The 17,438-nt window shown below is 50.0% G+C and overlaps 1 protein-coding gene and 1 long non-coding RNA gene across 2 annotated transcripts in view; one reads left to right on the plus strand and one right to left on the minus strand.

Annotated features, from left to right (window-relative positions):
• The window catches only part of KISS1R (KISS1 receptor), a 235,098-nt gene that overhangs the window by 180,966 nt on the left and 36,694 nt on the right, over window positions 1-17,438 (plus strand). The window lies entirely within an intron of this gene.
• Window positions 14,145-15,232, minus strand: LOC143976041 (uncharacterized). The gene is made up of 3 exons (XR_013272467.1): window positions 15,127-15,232; window positions 14,381-14,511; window positions 14,145-14,260 (listed from the first exon to the last, which is right to left on the minus strand). It is a non-coding gene; the product is annotated as an uncharacterized LOC143976041 (long non-coding RNA).

The raw sequence follows: 17,438 nt of genomic DNA on the forward strand, positions 1-17,438 counted from the left end.
ATCAGGAACAAGCAGGAACAGATAGCAGAAGTCACAGGAAACGCTGTAGACAGGACAGCAAGAAGGAACAGAAGCTGATTCCTTAAGTAGCCCTTTGGGCGCCAAGAACTGTCGCACGAGTCTGCGTGCCCCCGCGGGTAACCGTGCTCCCGTTCGTGACCCCGCGCACCCGCGTACGGCCATTCACTTTGTCGCGCACCCGCGTGCGCTCGTTCGTGCCGACGCGCACCCGCGTGCGCCTGTTAGAATCTACATGCACTCGCGTGCGTTCGTTCGCGCTAACACGCGTCTGAGGATACTGACGAGCTCTCCGTAAAGGAAACCTGCGGGCAGGTTTCCTATGTACGACCGGAACGACAGATCGACCGTGACATTGCCCCCCTCCAAGGGGCAGCCTTCGGATGCCCAACTGCGCCATCTTATCCGGATGAGACCTTTTGAAGGCAAGGATTAGCCTCTTTGCGTGTAGGTTAGATTCCGGTTCCCAGGAGTTTTCCTCAGGGCCATACCCCTTCCATTTAACTAGAAACTGAGTCTGATTCTGTCTTCTCCTGCAATCCAGAATGGATTCGACCTCGTATTCCATTTCTCCATCAATCACCACAGGTTCCGGAGGGCTGGCATTCGGGGCAGTAGGTTTAAGAAGAGAAGCATGAAAGACCGGGTGGATCCGGAATGACTCCGGAAGCTTCAATTCAAATGCCACGTCGTTCAGTTTCCTCACAACAGGGAATGGACCCACAAACTTGGGACCCAGCTTCTTGGAAGGACAAGCCAACTTCAGGTTTAGGGTGGACAGCCAGACCTGATCCCCGACTTTGAGATTGAGTTCCCCTCTTCTTTTCTTATCAAAGACCTCCTTGTTGTATTCCTGTGTCTTAGTCAAAGTCTCTTGTAGGAGTTTATTATTGGTTTCGAAGAAATTGAGGTCTTCCTGTACCGCCGGTACTGAACATTCAGGGAGGTTACTGGACAGAAAAAGCGGGTGAAAGCCAAAATTTGCGAAAAACGGAGATTGCTTGGTGGCGGAATGGATAGAGTTGTTATACGCAAATTCCGCTAGTGGCAAGAGCGATGCCCAGTCATCTTGGGAAAAGGAAGAAAAGCAACGTAGATATTGCTCCAGTGTTTGGTTGGTTCTCTCAGTCTGGCCGTTGGTCAGAGGGTGGTAGGCCGAGGAAAAACGAAGCTCAATTTTCAGGGCCCCACAGAGTGCTTTCCAGAACCTGGACGTAAACTGCACCCCCCTATCTGAAGTAATATTAGCGGGGATGCCGTGAAGCCTCACAATTTCCCTAATGAAAGTCTTAGCTGTCTCTGCGGCCGAAGAGGTGCCCTTCATAGGCAAAAAGTGGGCCATTTTGGTGAGCCTATCAACCACCACAAAGATTGTGGAGTAATTCTCAGAAGGTGGCAACTCCACGATAAAGTCCATGGAGATCATCCTCCATGGTCTATCCGGGACGGGCAGTGGTTTCAGCAGACCCCAAGACTTTGTTTTACTGCCTTTATTTCGAATACACGTGGTGCATGCCTCCACATATTCCCTGCAATGCTTCTTCATCTGTGGCCACCAGAATGTACGTTGAAGCAAATCCATGGTTTTGAGTACCCCAAAGTGGCCGGCCAGCAAGTGGTCGTGGCAGGAGCTGAGGACCGAGACACCTGCTTCTTGGGGGACGTAGATCCTGTCCTGGTGCCAAAGAAGACCATCTCTGGAGGTTAGTGGAATGTCAGGTGGGAGGACCGGACCGCTGGAGGCTTGCTTAATTTGGGAGAGTAAATCTCCTTGAAGCAGGAGGAAGTTCCCTGAGGAGAGGATAGTGTCAGGAGATGAGGGACCCTCTGGTTCACTATACATGCGGGATAGGGCATCAGGTTTAACATTCTTTGATCCCGGACGGTACGTGATATGAAACACGAATCTAGAGAAAAAGAGTGCCCACCTGGCCTGTCTTGGTTTCAGTCTTTTGGCAGACTTAAGATACTCTAGATTTTTATGGTCGGTGTAGACCAAGATCGGGTGGGTGGCGCCCTCGAGGAGGTAGCGCCACTCCTCGAGTGCCACCTTGATTGCCAGCAGTTCACGGTCGCCGACATCGTAATTCCTCTCTGCCTCAGATAGTTTGCGGGAGAAGAAGGCGACCGGATGCAGGAGAGACTTAGGCCCCTGTCTCTGGGAAAGCACTGCCCCGACCGCAATTTCCGAGGCATCCACCTCCAGGATATAAGGCAGGGTCGAGTCGGGGTGCCTTAAGATCGAGGCTGATATGAACAAGTCTTTCAGGGTCTTGAAAGCCTCTTGCGCCTTGGAAGTCCATTGAAACTTCTGACCTTGCTTGGTCAGTCCGGTGATGGGTGAAATGATGGAGGAGAATCCCTTGATGAATTTCCGGTAGAAATTGGCAAATCCTACGAATCGTTGGACTCCTTTCTTATCAGAGGGAGCGGGCCAATCCAGGATAGCTGAAATTTTCTGGGGGTCCATCTCTATCCCCTTCACCGAAATAATCAGACCGAGGAATTGGATCCTTTGCTGTTCAAAAACGCACTTCTCGGGCTTGGCGTACAGACCATGGAGACGGAGTCGGGCTAAGACATTCTTCACATGTTCCCGGTGCTCGGCTAAAGAAGAAGAAAAAATCAAGATATCGTCTAGGTAAATTATCACAAACAAATCAAGGTAATCTCTGAAGATATCGTTTACGAAATGTTGGAATGTGGCAGGGGCATTGCACAAACCAAAGGGCATAACTAAATATTCAAAGTGCCCAAAACGAGTACGGAAGGCAGTCTTCCATTCATCGCCCCTACGTATGCGGACAAGGTTGTAGGCACCCCGAAGGTCCAGTTTAGAGAATACTTCGGCTGACCCCAGTCTCTGAAATAGTTCGGGCACTAATGGTAGGGGATAGCGATTCTTTATTGTGACCTTGTTGAGTGCCCGGTAGTCCACACATGGGCGTAAGGAGTGATCCTTTTTCTCGACGAAGAAGATCCCTGCGCCTGCCGGGGAGGTGGAAGGTCGTATGAAACCCTTCTCCAAGTTATCGTCCAAATAGGTTTTCAGGGTCCCCAATTCAGTCTCAGATAAGGGGAAAATTCTTCCGAAGGGAATCTCTGCCCCAGGGAGCAACTCGATAGGGCAGTCATAAGGCTTATGTGGGGGTAGGGTCTCAGCGCCCTTCTTGCTAAATACGTCCAAGAAGTTATGGTAGTCCTTGGGCACAGCCTGTCGGACCTCAGCATCTGTTTCTAAACAAAGCAGCGAAGAGAAGTCCTTGTTATCAACAGGGAAACAGTGCTGAAGACAGTAGGCAGAAGGGAACTCTATTCCTCCGGTAGACCAATTGATGTGTGGATTGTGGGCCTTCAACCAGGGCATGCCGAGTATAACGGGGAAGAGAGGAGACTTAATGATATCCAGGCACAGAAGCTCCTGGTGAGTTCCAGCAACGATGGCAAGCAGTGGGGACGTCTCCTGGGTCACTGGACCTGACTTAAGGATGGAACCATCGGCCAGATATATCGAAAGTCCTTTTACCCTAGGCCGAAGAGGGATGTCATTACTTAAGGCAAAGGACAGATCCATGAAGCCGCTGCAAGCCCCGGAATCAATAATTGCTCTGGTTTTGACAGTCCTTCCTGAGAGCTGCAAAATAAGAGGCACAGCCAGATGAGAGGTGTTACTAAGCAAGGCAGGGGAGGAAACAGGAGGAAGGAGTAGGCACTTACGCAATTTGGCAGGGCAAGTGCGAACAAAATGTCCCGGTTCTCCGCAGTAGAGACAAAGATTGCCGGTCCGGCGGCGTTGGCGTTCCTCAGGCGTCAAGGATGGACGAAGTAGCCCCAGCTGCATGGGCTCAGAAGAATCTGGAGTAACAGGAGCAGAAGGAACCGGAGGGTTGGAACTTGGGACACGTGGCAACATCCAGACAGGGCGAGAAGTTGTGGAAGAAAGCTCCAGGCGGCGTTCTCTTAGGCGTCTATCTATCTAAACAGAAAGGTCTATGAGGGCTTCTAGAGTTTCAGGGATGCCCACTCGAGCCAGTTCGTCTTTTAACGATTCAGAGAGGCCCATGCGAAACTGGTAGCGGAGGGCTGAATTATTCCAGTCCGTGTCGGAGCTCCAGCGTCTGAACTCAGACACATAATCTTCCACGGGCCTGCGGCCTTGTTGGAGTGCATGCAGGGCTGCTTCTGCGGTGGCAGCAAGCTGAGGGTCCTCGTACAGCCGAGACATCGCTTGGAAGAAGGCATTCAGGGTGTCTAGAGAGGGGTCCTTCCGTTCCAGGAGACGATGCGCCCAGGCCTGGGGTTCGTCTGTCAGTAGAGAAATGACGAACCCCACTTTGGTTGCCTCGAGAGAGAAAGTTCGGGGTTGTAGAGCAAAAAAGAGTTCGCAGGAGTTGCGAAAGGCCCTGAATTTATTCCGGTTGCCGGAGAACCGTTCTGGAGTGGGAACCCTAGGTTCAGGCGGCATCATTACCACTGAAGGTGGAGCAGAGGGTCCGGAGACAGCTGGTGCTGAAGCAGATAGGGCCTGGTCCTGTTCCTCCAGTCGGCCGTAACCTTCCTGCAAATTCTTCACGGCTTGGGTAAGGCCGGCTAAGTGGCGGCACAGTTCGTCCATAGGGGAGGCTCCCTGCGTGGGCTCGGACATGGCTGTCCTGTACTGTCACGTACCTGGTTGGAGAGCCCAGAATGCAGGGAGCGGCTCCTCGTAAGCCTCCGGCTCGAGAGTCCCTGGAAGTGGAGACAGGGATTCAAGAGTTCGGAGGGCACAAGTGCCAAGCCGGGTTATGCAGCAGCAGAAGTCCACAAAGGCCCAAGAGAGTAGAAACCCGATGGCAGGCGGGGATGCGGTCACAACGTAGGCACAGGTGGGTGACTGGAACAGCCGGCAGAAGTCCGAGAGAACAGCAGGCACAGGTGGACTGGCTGGAGCAGTCAGCGGGTACAGCAGGCACTGGCAATCAGGCAGGAACAGCGGGTACAGCAGGCACTGGCAATCAGGCAGGAACAGCGGGTACAGCAGGCACCGGCAATCAGGCAGGAACAGCGGGTGGCAGCAGACGAGGTCGGGAACAAGCCGGGTCGGTATCAGGCGGGCAGCAGAAGTACACAGGAGAAGGCAGAGACATAGTCAGGCAGGCAGGTGGTCGGTGGCAGGCAGCAATCAAACGAAGTCAGGAACAGGCCGGGTACGGTAATCAGGAACAAGCAGGAACAGATAGCAGAAGTCACAGGAAACGCTGTAGACAGGACAGCAAGAAGGAACAGAAGCTGATTCCTTAAGTAGCCCTTTGGGCGCCAAGAACGGTCGCACGACGAGTCTGCGTGCCCCCGCGGGTAACCGTGCTCCCGTTCGTGACCCCGCGCACCCGCGTACGGCCGTTAACTTCGTCGCGCACCCGCGTGCGCTCGTTCGTGCCGACGCGCACCCGCGTGCGCCTGTTAGAATCTACATGCACTCACGTGCGTTCGTTCGCGCTAACACGCGTCTGAGGATACCAACGAGCTCTCCGTAAAGGAAACCTGCGGGCAGGTTTCCTATGTACGACCGGAACGACAGATCGACCGTGACAGCTGTGGACCTGTGGGACAAGAGGGGAGCTGTGGACCTGTGGGACAAGAGGGGAGCTGTGGACCAGTGGGACAAGAGGGGAGCTGTGGACCTGTGGGACATGAGGGGAGCTGTGGACTGTGGGACAAGAGGGGAGCTGTGGTCCTGTGGGACAAGAGGGGAGCTTTGGACTGTGGGATAAGAGGGGATCTGTGGACGGTGGGACAAGAGGGGAGCTGTGGACTGTGGGACAAGAGGGGAGCTGTGGTCCTGTGGGACAAGAGGGGAGCTGTGGACTGTGGGATAAGAGGGGATCTGTGGACGGTGGGACAAGAGGGGAGCTGTGGTCCTGTGGGACAAGAGGGGAGCTGTGGACTGTGGGATAAGAGGGGATCTGTGGACGGTGGGACAAGAGGGGAGCTGTGGACTGTGGGACAAGAGGGGAGCTGTGGTCCTGTGGGACAAGAGGGGAGCTGTGGTCCTGTGGGAGAAGAGGGGAGCTGTGGACCGTGGGAGAAGAGGGAAACTGTGGACCGTGGGAAAAGAGGGGAGCTGTGGACAGGGGTGCAGAGTTCAGCTGTGGACTGTGGGCCAAAAGGGGAGCTGTGGACTGTTGGACAAGAGGGGAGCTGTGGACCCGTGGGGCAAGAGGGGAGCTGTGGACATGTGGGGCAAGAGGGGAGCTCAGGACTGTGGGAGAAGAGGGGAACTGTGGACTGTTGGATAAGAGGGGAACTCTGGACTGTGGGACAAGAGGAGAGCTGTGGACTGTAGGACAAGAGGGGAGCTCGGGACCTGTAAGACAAGAGGGGACCTGTTGGACAAGAGGGGAGCTGTGGACCTGTTGGACAAGAGGAGAGCTGTAGACCTGTGGGCAAAGAGGGGAGCTGTGGACCTGTGGGTCAAGAGGGGAGCTGTGGACCTGTGAGAGGGACAAGAGGGGAGCTGTGGACCTGTGGGACAAGAGGGGAGCTCTGGACTGTGGGATAAGAGGGGAGCTCTGGACCATGGGAGAAGAGGAGAGCTGTGGACTGTGGGACAAGAGGGGAGCTGTGAACTGTGAGAAAAGAGGGGAGCAGTGGATTGTGGAAGAAGAGGGAAACTGTGGACTGTGGGAGAAGAGGGAAGCTGTGGACTGTGGGACAAGAGGGGAGCTGTGGACTTGCACTGGCAATCAGGCAGGAACAGCGGGTACAGCAGGCACTGGCAATCAGGCAGGAACAGCGGGTACAGCAGGCACCGGCAATCAGGCAGGAACAGCGGGTGGCAGCAGACGAGGTCGGGAACAAGCCGGGTCGGTATCAGGCGGGCAGTAGAAGTACACAGGAGAAGGCAGAGACATAGTCAGGCAGGCAGGCAGGTGGTCGGTGGCAGGCAGCAATCAAACGAAGTCAGGAACAGGCCGGGTACGGTAATCAGGAACAAGCAGGAACAGATAGCAGAAGTCACAGGAAACGCTGTAGACAGGACAGCAAGAAGGAACAGAAGCTGATTCCTTAAGTAGCCCTTTGGGCGCCAAGAACGGTCGCACGACGAGTCTGCGTGCCCCCGCGGGTAACCGTGCTCCCGTTCGTGACCCCGCGCACCCGCGTACGCCCGTTAACTTCGTCGCACACCCGCGTGCGCTCGTTCGTGCCGACGCGCACCCGCGTGCGCCTGTTAGAATCTACATGCACTCACGTGTGTTCGTTCGCGCTAACACGCGTCTGAGGATACCGACGAGCTCTCCGTAAAGGAAACCTGCGGGCAGGTTTCCTATGTACGACCGGAACGACAGATCGACCGTGACAGCTGTGGACCTGTGGGACAAGAGGGGAGCTGTGGACCTGTGGGACAAGAGGGGAGCTGTGGACCAGTGGGACAAGAGGGGAGCTGTGGACCTGTGGGACATGAGGGGAGCTGTGGACTGTGGGACAAGAGGGGAGCTGTGGTCCTGTGGGACAAGAGGGGAGCTGTGGACTGTGGGATAAGAGGGGATCTGTGGACGGTGGGACAAGAGGGGAGCTGTGGTCCTGTGGGACAAGAGGGGAGCTGTGGACTGTGGGATAAGAGGGGATCTGTGGACGGTGGGACAAGAGGGGAGCTGTGGACTGTGGGACAAGAGGGGAGCTGTGGTCCTGTGGGACAAGAGGGGAGCTGTGGTCCTGTGGGAGAAGAGGGGAGCTGTGGACCGTGGGAGAAGAGGGAAACTGTGGACCGTGGGAAAAGAGGGGAGCTGTGGACAGGGGTTCAGAGTTCAGCTGTGGACTGTGGGCCAAAAGGGGAGCTGTGGACTGTTGGACAAGAGGGGAGCTGTGGACCCGTGGGGCAAGAGGGGAGCTGTGGACATGTGGGGCAAGAGGGGAGCTCAGGACTGTGGGAGAAGAGGGGAACTGTGGACTGTTGGATAAGAGGGGAACTCTGGACTGTGGGACAAGAGGAGAGCTGTGGACTGTAGGACAAGAGGGGAGCTCGGGACCTGTAAGACAAGAGGGGACCTGTTGGACAAGAGGGGAGCTGTGGACCTGTTGGACAAGAGGAGAGCTGTAGACCTGTGGGCAAAGAGGGGAGCTGTGGACCTGTGGGTCAAGAGGGGAGCTGTGGACCTGTGAGAGGGACAAGAGGGGAGCTGTGGACCTGTGGGACAAGAGGGGAGCTCTGGACTGTGGGATAAGAGGGGAGCTCTGGACCATGGGAGAAGAGGAGAGCTGTGGACTGTGGGACAAGAGGGGAGCTGTGAACTGTGAGAAAAGAGGGGAGCAGTGGATTGTGGAAGAAGAGGGAAACTGTGGACTGTGGGAGAAGAGGGAAGCTGTGGACTGTGGGACAAGAGGGGAGCTGTGGACTTTGGGAGAAGAGGGAAACTGTGGACAGTGGGAAAAGAGGGGAGCTGTGGACAGGGGTGCAGAGTTCAGCTGTGGACTGTGGGCCAAAAGGGAGCTGTGGATGTTGGACAAGAGGGGAGCTGTGGACCCGTGGGGTGGGAGGGGAGCTGTGGACCTGTGGGACAAGAAGGGAGCTGTGGACTATGGGAGAAGAGGGGAACTGTGGACTGTTGGATAAGAGGGGAGCTCTGGACTGTGGGACAAGAGGGGAGCTGGGGACCTGTAAGACAAGAGGGGACATGTTGGACAAGAGGGGAGCTGTGGACCTTTTGGAAAAGAGGAGAGCTGTAGACCTGTGGGCGAAGAGGGGAGCTGTGGACCTCTGGGTCAAGAGGGGAGCTGTGGACCTGTGGGAGGGACAAGAGGGGAGCTGTGGACCTGTGGGACATGAGGGGAGCTGTGGACCTGTGGGACATGAGGGGAGCTCTGGACTGTGGGACAAGAGGGGAGCTCTGGACTGTGGGACAAGAGGGGAGCTGTGGACTGTGGGATAAGAGGGGAGCTCTGGACCATGGGAGAAGAGGAGAGCTGTGGACTGTGGACAAGAGAGGAGCTGTGAACTGTGAGACAAGAGGGGAGCAGTGGATCGTGGAAGAAGAGGGAAACTGTGGACTGTGGGAGAAGAGGGAAGCTGTGGACTGTGGGACAAAAGGCGAGCTGTGGACCTGTGGGACATGAAGGGAGCTTTGGACTGTGGGACAAGAGGGGAGCTGTGGACTGTGGGACATGGGGGGAGCTGTGGACTGTGGGACAAGAGGGGAGCTGTGGACCTGTTGGAAAAGAGGAGAGCTGTGGACCTGTGGGACATGAGGGGAGCTGTGGACCTGTGGGACATGAGGGGAGCTGTGGACCTGTGGGACATGAGGGGAGCTGTGGACTGTGGGAGAAGAGGGGTGCTGTGGACTGTGGGACAAAAGGGGAGCTGTGGATTGTGGGACAAGAGGGGAGCTGTGGACCTGTGGGAGAAGAGGGGAGCTTTGGACTGTGGGAGAAGAGGGGAGCTCTGGACTGTGGGACAAGAGGAGAGCTGTGGACTGTGGGACAAGAGGGGAGCTGTGGACTGTGGGACAAGAGGAGAGCTGTGGACTGTAGGACAAGAGGGGAGCTGGGGACCTGTAAGACAAGAGGGGAGCTGTGGACAGGTCTACAGCTCTCCTCTTGTCCAACCGTGGACTGTGGGAGAAGAGGGAAGCTGTGGACTGTGGGACAAGAGGGGAGCTGTGGACCTGTGGGACATAAGGGGTGCTGTGGACTGTGTGAGAAGAGGGGAGCTGTGGACTGTGGGACAAGAGGGGTTAAGTAGAGTAATGTAGAAAAAATGATCTGCACTCCAGTTGTTGCTCTTAAAATGTCCTAATTTAATTGAATAGCCACAGTGAACAAACCCATATGTAAGTTCTGTCCATATTCTCTGAGAAAAAAGCCTTGACTGATCTTTTGAGGCTCTCACTGCAGCAGCTGAAAGTGGACATCTCCTGCTCTAGCTGCTGCAGGGAGACCCATGAAGGATCAGCTCCAATTATTTCCTTCACCCGCTGCACTGATCCAGATTTATCTTGCTGCCTGGACCCTCCTCCCCAAACACCTGACGGCCCCATGATCTCCTATTGCCCGGGGGCCCCATGACTTGTCAGTCTGCCCCTGCTTATGAACATTATTAGTTAAGTTTTATTAAGTGTTACTTGGCACAGCACTGATCTTCCACTCTTGTGAGTGTCCTGGCGATATGGTCACCCACACTTTTGTTCCTTTTCCTGGGTGGCTACTCAACGACATCTCCTTATTTGTAGAAAGATGTTGATATTGACTGGCTAATATATTTGTGCAGATATTGTCGAGTTCTACTCTCATAATTTCAACATGGATTTCTTTTTATATTACTCTTGAAATCTTTGGTAATAAAAATATATTATATTCAACCTAAATTTGAGCATTCTTGGGCTGTGGTCTGTGAGCTGTGTGGCTTAATGGGATATGTGCTCATGCGGCTCAACAAAGAGCAGCCCAGAAACAGCCCAAACATGTGAGGGTTGTCTGCACTCCGCCCAAGCAAAAGTTACTCCTGGCACCTCCAAGAGGTAGTCTGGTCTCTTCTCATCTGAGCTCAAAGGAAACTTCAAGTCACTGTGATAGTGTAACCCTGCAAAGACTCAGTGATGCCTGAGGAGTGCCTGGTTGTTTGCACTTTATCCAAGGTCCACAAGGGAAAGGTCCTGGTTCAGCTCATCAACCTGGGGACAACCCCCATTTCACTCCCCAACCATGCCTAGCAGATCTGTACATAGTGCCTTGGCACTGTATCTCAGCCCAGGGTAGAAGTCAAATGTGCCCCACTCTAGGCAGCCATGGCTTTGTTGGACAAGTCTCCATACCAACTACTGCTAGAACAGCTTAACATTCCCTTTCCGGGACTACCCTTCTTCTAGGACTACCCTGCTTCACCAACTGCTGGAAAAGCAGCTAATGGTCTTTGCCACCAGCCCAGAGGACTATGGGTACACAGTGGCCACTAGCCACCCAATCAACACAGGGGATGTTCCACTCATCTGGGCATGGTACCATCACATTCCCCTAGCTCTGTGACAGGGGGTTGAGGACCCGCTCCGCAATATGTTACAAAGCGGGGAGATTCAGGAGAACTGCAGTCCTTGGGCTGATCCCATGGTCCCAGTGCATAAGAGGGATGGAAGTCTATGGTTCTGTGTGGACTAGAGCAAGCTAAATGCATGTACACCCAGGAATGCTTACTTGTGGCCCCAGGTAGAAAAATCGCTTATGGCACTGAGCCAAGCCAAATACTTCTCCACCCTTGACTTGGTTAGTGGCTACTGGTAATTGCAAAAAGATTGCAAACAAAACTGCCTTCATTACACCCCTGGGACTGTTTGAATTTAACTGCATGCCCTTTGGGCTAGGTAATGCTCTTAGCAGGTTTCAATGCTTAATGGAAACTTCAATGTCAATACTGTGCTAGTCTACTTGCACAATATCATCTGTCAGAAACCATGAAATCAGACCGAGACAGAAGTACAGTTAAATCACACTTGTTTAATAATAAAAGTAAAAAGAACAAACATAGTCAAAACATAGCCAAAGTCCAGTAAGGCCTCATGCACACGAGACGCTGTTAAACGCGGGTTCAGATGCAGTTGGACACTTTTTTCAACTGCCCCTGAACTCATTCAATGTTATCCTATGTGTCCATGCACACAGTCTCGTTTTTTGCCGTTTTTATGCAGTTGCGTTTAACCTTGTTTTTCCAGAAGCAAAAAAATGGGTTCAAACGCAAAAATTTCCATGTTTCAGACGTAAAATGCGGCTAAATGCAGCTAAACGCACCGCCCGCGTTTAGCCGCGTTTGCGTTTATAAGCGTTTTTAAAGGAACCCAATTTTTTGGACCTGAAAACTCAGAAATATGATTTGAGAATGACATTTTGCGACCTGACTTTGGGGGCCCATATCTTGGGGCCACTTATTGTCAGGAACCCCAAATTCGGTATGAAGACACTGTGGAACTAGCACTACAACATATACAAATTTGAGGTTCCTGTTACCAAGTGACCCCGAGATAGGGGGCCCCAAATTCCGGTCGCAAAATGTCATGCACTTTTCTGTATCAGAGATACATGGCCTCAAAGTCAACTGTGACCATCTGCAGCAATGTAATTTGGTCATTAGGGTTGGGTGTTATGGTAAGTGGTTATCCGTTAGGGGTTATTGTTTAGGATTAAGGGTTGGATTAGGGTTAGGGTTATGGTTAGGGTTAGTGTAAGGGATAAGGTTAGCTGTTAGGGTTAGGGGTAGGGTTAGTGGTTAGGGTTAGGATAAATGGTTAGGGTTAGGATTCTGGATATTTTAATAAGGCATTAAAAAATTATACTACCATATACAGCAGCAAAGAATTTAAATATATTAATCAATACATATTTCACGATAAAAATATATTAAAAAATTGGCCAAATACATTTAAAACAATTATAAAAAATCTAATTAACATAGCTTTGCTTTTAAATAAAACAATTTGAAACAAGAAAAAATGAATAAAAAAATATATTAAGATTAAAAAAAAAGTAACTATTGTAATATTGTTTTATATTAGAAATAATGAAAACATTTAAAAAATTGCCACACGAAAATTTTAGATATTTTAAAAAATTGGATAATTTGCTATAAATAGACATTATTTTTTTTTTTTTAAATAAAGGACAGAGAAAAAAATTCATCTGTACATCTATAGATAAATATATTTTATAAATATATACACATACCTGATCGTTACCAACAGACGTTCCTCTAGTGACACACTGTTTCTCATATTGGTGTCCATGAATGTCAAACCAGGTTGTACTTTTTCTAAGAGCAGATCAAATGTGACAATGGACATCCGGCTAAAATTAAAAAAACTTGTCGGGGTAGGTACGCAGCTGCACATACATGTTTGTGAAATATCCAACGGACATTCGCTGTCCCATCAACGGATGGGTTCAATATCGACGAGCTCTGACTCTGGACCTCTCACGAAATTCGCAACAACGTTGCTGTCTCATCAAGAGCAACATCAGGAGCATTTCCTGACATATATTCAATATGGGATCCATTTCAAAATATATACCACAGAAAGAGAGGCGAATGCAAGTGTAAAACTTCTCTCTATGCTGCTGCTGCTCACTCTGATCAAAATAGTAGAAATAGTTAAAAAAAAAACATGCTTTGAGAGCTTGGGGAGGGTCTACATGATGTTATCTTTATAAACGTTTATAAACGCAAACACGTCTAAACACGGCTAAACACGGCTAAACGCGGCATGCAAACGCGGCATGCAAACGCGGCAAAACGCGCGTTTCAGCTTTTTTTGAGCAGAGTTTTCAACTGCGTCTCGTGTGCATGAGGCCTAACCGGAATGGATAATCATCCAAGCCAGAAGTCAGGGATCAATGTAGCGGAACAGCAAGCAGGATCTGGAGCCAGAAGGGATGTCAGCAAAGCCAGTTTTTAAACGCAGGAGTTTCTTGTGATGTGAACAAAATGAAGGCAGAACTCCTCTGGACTGGACGGCTTAAGTAGGCAGGACTGACAAGCAGGTTCATCAACAGCAGAGTAAATGTGAAGGGAGATGGGAGCTGGCAATTAGCCAACAGCTGAGCGGCCAGCTCAGAGAAGGAAGGGCTGAGCCAAGCCCTGACAGTACTCCCTCCTCAATGACCCCTCCACCTCAGAGGACCACCAGGCTTGAGGAGAACACCTCTATGGAAATCACAGAGGAGGATAGGGGCATGTACATCCGAGGATGAGACCCAAGAGAATTCCTCCAGACTGTACCCTTTCCAATGCACCAGGTACTGTATGCGCCCACGGAACCAACGAGAGTCAACAATGGACTGTACTTCATACTCCTCATTGGTCTCAACCTGTACAGGGTGAGGACATGGCACTGAGGTGGTAAAGAGTTTGCAGACCAAAGGTTTTAATAAGGAGACATGAAATACATTTGGTAAAGTAAATGGCTTAGATGGTGTTGTAATCATAAGGCTAAAGGTGTGCACCCTCATCCCAGTAGGTAAAGTTGAAGGAAAGTGTTAATATCTCTAGTCTCCTATCAGAGGCATCAACAAAAAGGGGTGAGCATGGGGACTATCACGGGGCACCTATCAATTTATTCACAATAAATTAATATCAAAACATTGGATCATATTAAAAACAATTTATTCAGAAAATGAACCGTATACAGAAATATACAGATAAAATATCTCATAGTACAATTGGTAGAGACGTGTAAGGTAATTGCTCAACTAGTTTCGCTTCGCAGCTTCATCAGGACATTACCTAAGTCTGAAGATATATAAATTAGTATAACAGTATTATTCAACATTAATCATTACAGTATAGAAATATGATCATATTAATACAGAGACATAGTTAGAACATTGCATCATGAGAGTGCGTTCCTACCTCTCCAGCCCTATTTCAACCCCTGGTCAAACTCAATGGCGGAGAAGGAGGATAAAGGTCTTTCCCGGCGACTGGGAGGGGGATATTTCAAGGCACCGACACGGATCCGAACATAATATAATAGATATTTGCTGGGTAAAAAAAAAAATATATATATATATGTAAACATAGTTTTTAATGAAAAATAATGAGTGGGAAATGTGTGAATGAAGGAGAAACCGCAGAACGGAGAAAATGTGCAAAAGGTGAATAGAAGTAACCGTGAGGAAAAATACACCGGTTATTAAACATCCTAAAGAGCTAAGTGAACGCTAGATAGTGCTGGAATACCGTTTTACCAGATTAAGTGTGTGTACCAGTGTGACGAATACCGACCCAATAAAGAATAAAGTATAAAGAATCACCCATAAATTCCCCAGTCATGGGGGTGCATAGTGTATCAGAAAGATATCAGAGGAATGTTTAGATATAATTATCCCGTATTTGATTGAACAAGGATAAGTAAATGATCCCCGGAGTTACAGGAGGGTCTGATTTAACCAAAAGTATGACACGCTAGGGGTCTATACAGGCAGCAATTACAGGAAAGTTTTCCCTTTAGATCAGTTAGATAATATGTATAACGACTCCATTTACCGCCGTATCGTACTGTTGAAGTAAAAATTAGACTACATTCAAGGTCACCTGTACAAATATTCATGAATCAGTAAACTGTCCTGTAGAAGTTTTATGCTGCTGCTGCTTACCCATCCATCAGGTGCCCTCAATCTCCTCCGGGTCCGGTCGCCATAGTAGCTTGGCGTGTAGCGTTATACCCCTCAACCCCGCCGCAATCACGTCAGTGCAGTGACGTCAGCGGGGTCAATGATCTGGACAGAGCGCACGCCGATATCAGCCGCGCGCATGCGCCCAGTCAGGCCAGACACCAGAAATATGGCCGCGCAGCTCAGATAGATGCGTCGATCCAAGTACTGTTTCCGGCCTGCGGCGCACTCGCAGAGGCTGGACAGAACCCGCGACTGTGCTTAGCAAAGAGGGGGGAGGAACACCCCGCCCTCTGTTGTGTCAGCAGGTCAGGAGGAGAAGGCAAGATCCCACAATCAATGTAAGACGTGGGTCGCCGCCTCCGCCCGTCCCCAGACCAAACCAGCCGCCGGGAAAGGAACCTCCCATCCACCAGAGAACACTCCAGTTGTCTAGAAACAGGGCTGACATGCAGGAAATAGCTGGAACGCACAATCATATCTTCAAGAGAAACAATGAGTAGAAAATTTTATAGCACATACTATGTATTAAATAGACAAAAACAAATACAAAGAACAATAATAGTTTAAAAAGAACATCATATTTATACGAAAAAAACGAATTATACATAGATACTAGATAGAGCACAGCTGATTGATATATCAACAAGGGTCTCCACAGGAGTGGGGACGACTATGGGGGTGTCACATCAAAGGTTTTTCAGCACAGTTATTAGGGGACTATGTTGCAAGTAAGGGACAGGTAATCCAAGAAGGAGTACAGCAGACTGGGGGACCAACATTAAGGATTACAGCACCGATATATAGGTATATCATGGTTTTTATAAAAAGGCTTTAAATGAATTGGTTTCATTGAGTCCAGGTGGGACGAGTGCGTTCAATTTTTCTATCCATAGGGCTTCTTTTTGTAGTAGTATTTTGTCCCTATTGCCCTCCCTGATGTCAACTGAAACCACTTCCAATGCCACAAATTTGATAGTCCCTACTTTATATCGGTGGTGCAATCCAATATGTCGTCCAATAGAGGTTAATTTCCCATTAGTTGTATAATATATGTGGTCTCCCACTCTTTGTCTGAACTCACGAATGGTTTTGCCAATAGTAGTAGGCACCGCAATGACACAGCATTAAGTATACAATGCCAGTGGTGCCACAATTGGCTGAAAATTGTAATTTGTGGTTCTCCCCATTGGGGAGAATCACTGATGTTCCAGAATATATCCAGGGGCACATAGAACATTGGCCACAGGGAAAAGTTCCTTTTTGGGTGGATCTCTGAGTGGATTTTGTCTGAAAGTGGCTGCTAGTCAGCCGGTCTCTAAGTGATCTAGCCTTGCGAAAAACAATTTCGGGAGTTTCCCTTATATATTGTGTGAGTATGTGGTTTTCTGTAGGTAAATGCCAGTGTTTAGAGAGTATACTTCTGAATGTATCGTGATGGGCCGAAAAATGTGTAATCACTTTAACTGTTTCTGTCCTGGTTTTTGTCTTAGTATTGGAGTACAGTAGGGATGTTCTCTTATGGCCTATAGCCCAATTAAAGGCCTTTCGTAAGTTTGTAGAGGAGTAACCCCTAAGCAGAAGGCGTTCTCTGAGGGCTGCTGCCTGTGTAAAGAAATCATCATCCCGTGTACAATTTCGGCGAAGCCGTAAATATTGTGCAAATGGAATGCTACGTAACAAGGGTTTAGGGTGGGCACTTGATGCATGCAACAGGGTGTTGCCCACTGTTGATTTTCAATATAGACTTGTTTCAAGAAGTCCATCTGGATTTTTTGAAATGTATACGTCTAAAAAAGGGATCCTCGTCAAGTTAAAGGATACCGTAAAACGCAAGTTAAGATCATTGTGATTAATTAGTTTGACAAATTCCATGAGCTGGTTACTTGAGCCTGTCCATATAATGAACAGGTCATCAATAAATCTAAACCAGCATAAAACATGTTCCAGATGGGCTTGAAACCGGTCACTTGAAAATACTTGCCTCTCCCAGGCTCCTAAATATAGGTTCGTGTAGGAGGGGGCACATGAAGTGCCCATGGCAATGCCCTGTGTCTGCAAAAAGTATTGTTCTTCGAATAGGAAAAAGTTACGGGTGAGGATAAACTCCAGTAATTGGAGAATAAACTCATTTAGAGGCCACGAGGAATCCTCCTGTTCCATCAGAAACATCCTGGCCGTCCCGACTCCCCCCTCGTGGGGGATACTTGGGTAGAGCGCCTCCACATCCAAGGCCACGAGGAGGGAGTCGGGAGGAACCACAATGCCATCCAAATGTCTCAACAGATCTGTGG

The sequence above is a fragment of the Lithobates pipiens genome, unplaced genomic scaffold (assembly GCF_037356315.1).
Source record: "Lithobates pipiens isolate NorthernLeopardFrog02 unplaced genomic scaffold, aLitPip1_a1.2 Scaffold_13, whole genome shotgun sequence".
NCBI lineage: Eukaryota > Metazoa > Chordata > Amphibia > Anura > Ranidae > Lithobates > Lithobates pipiens.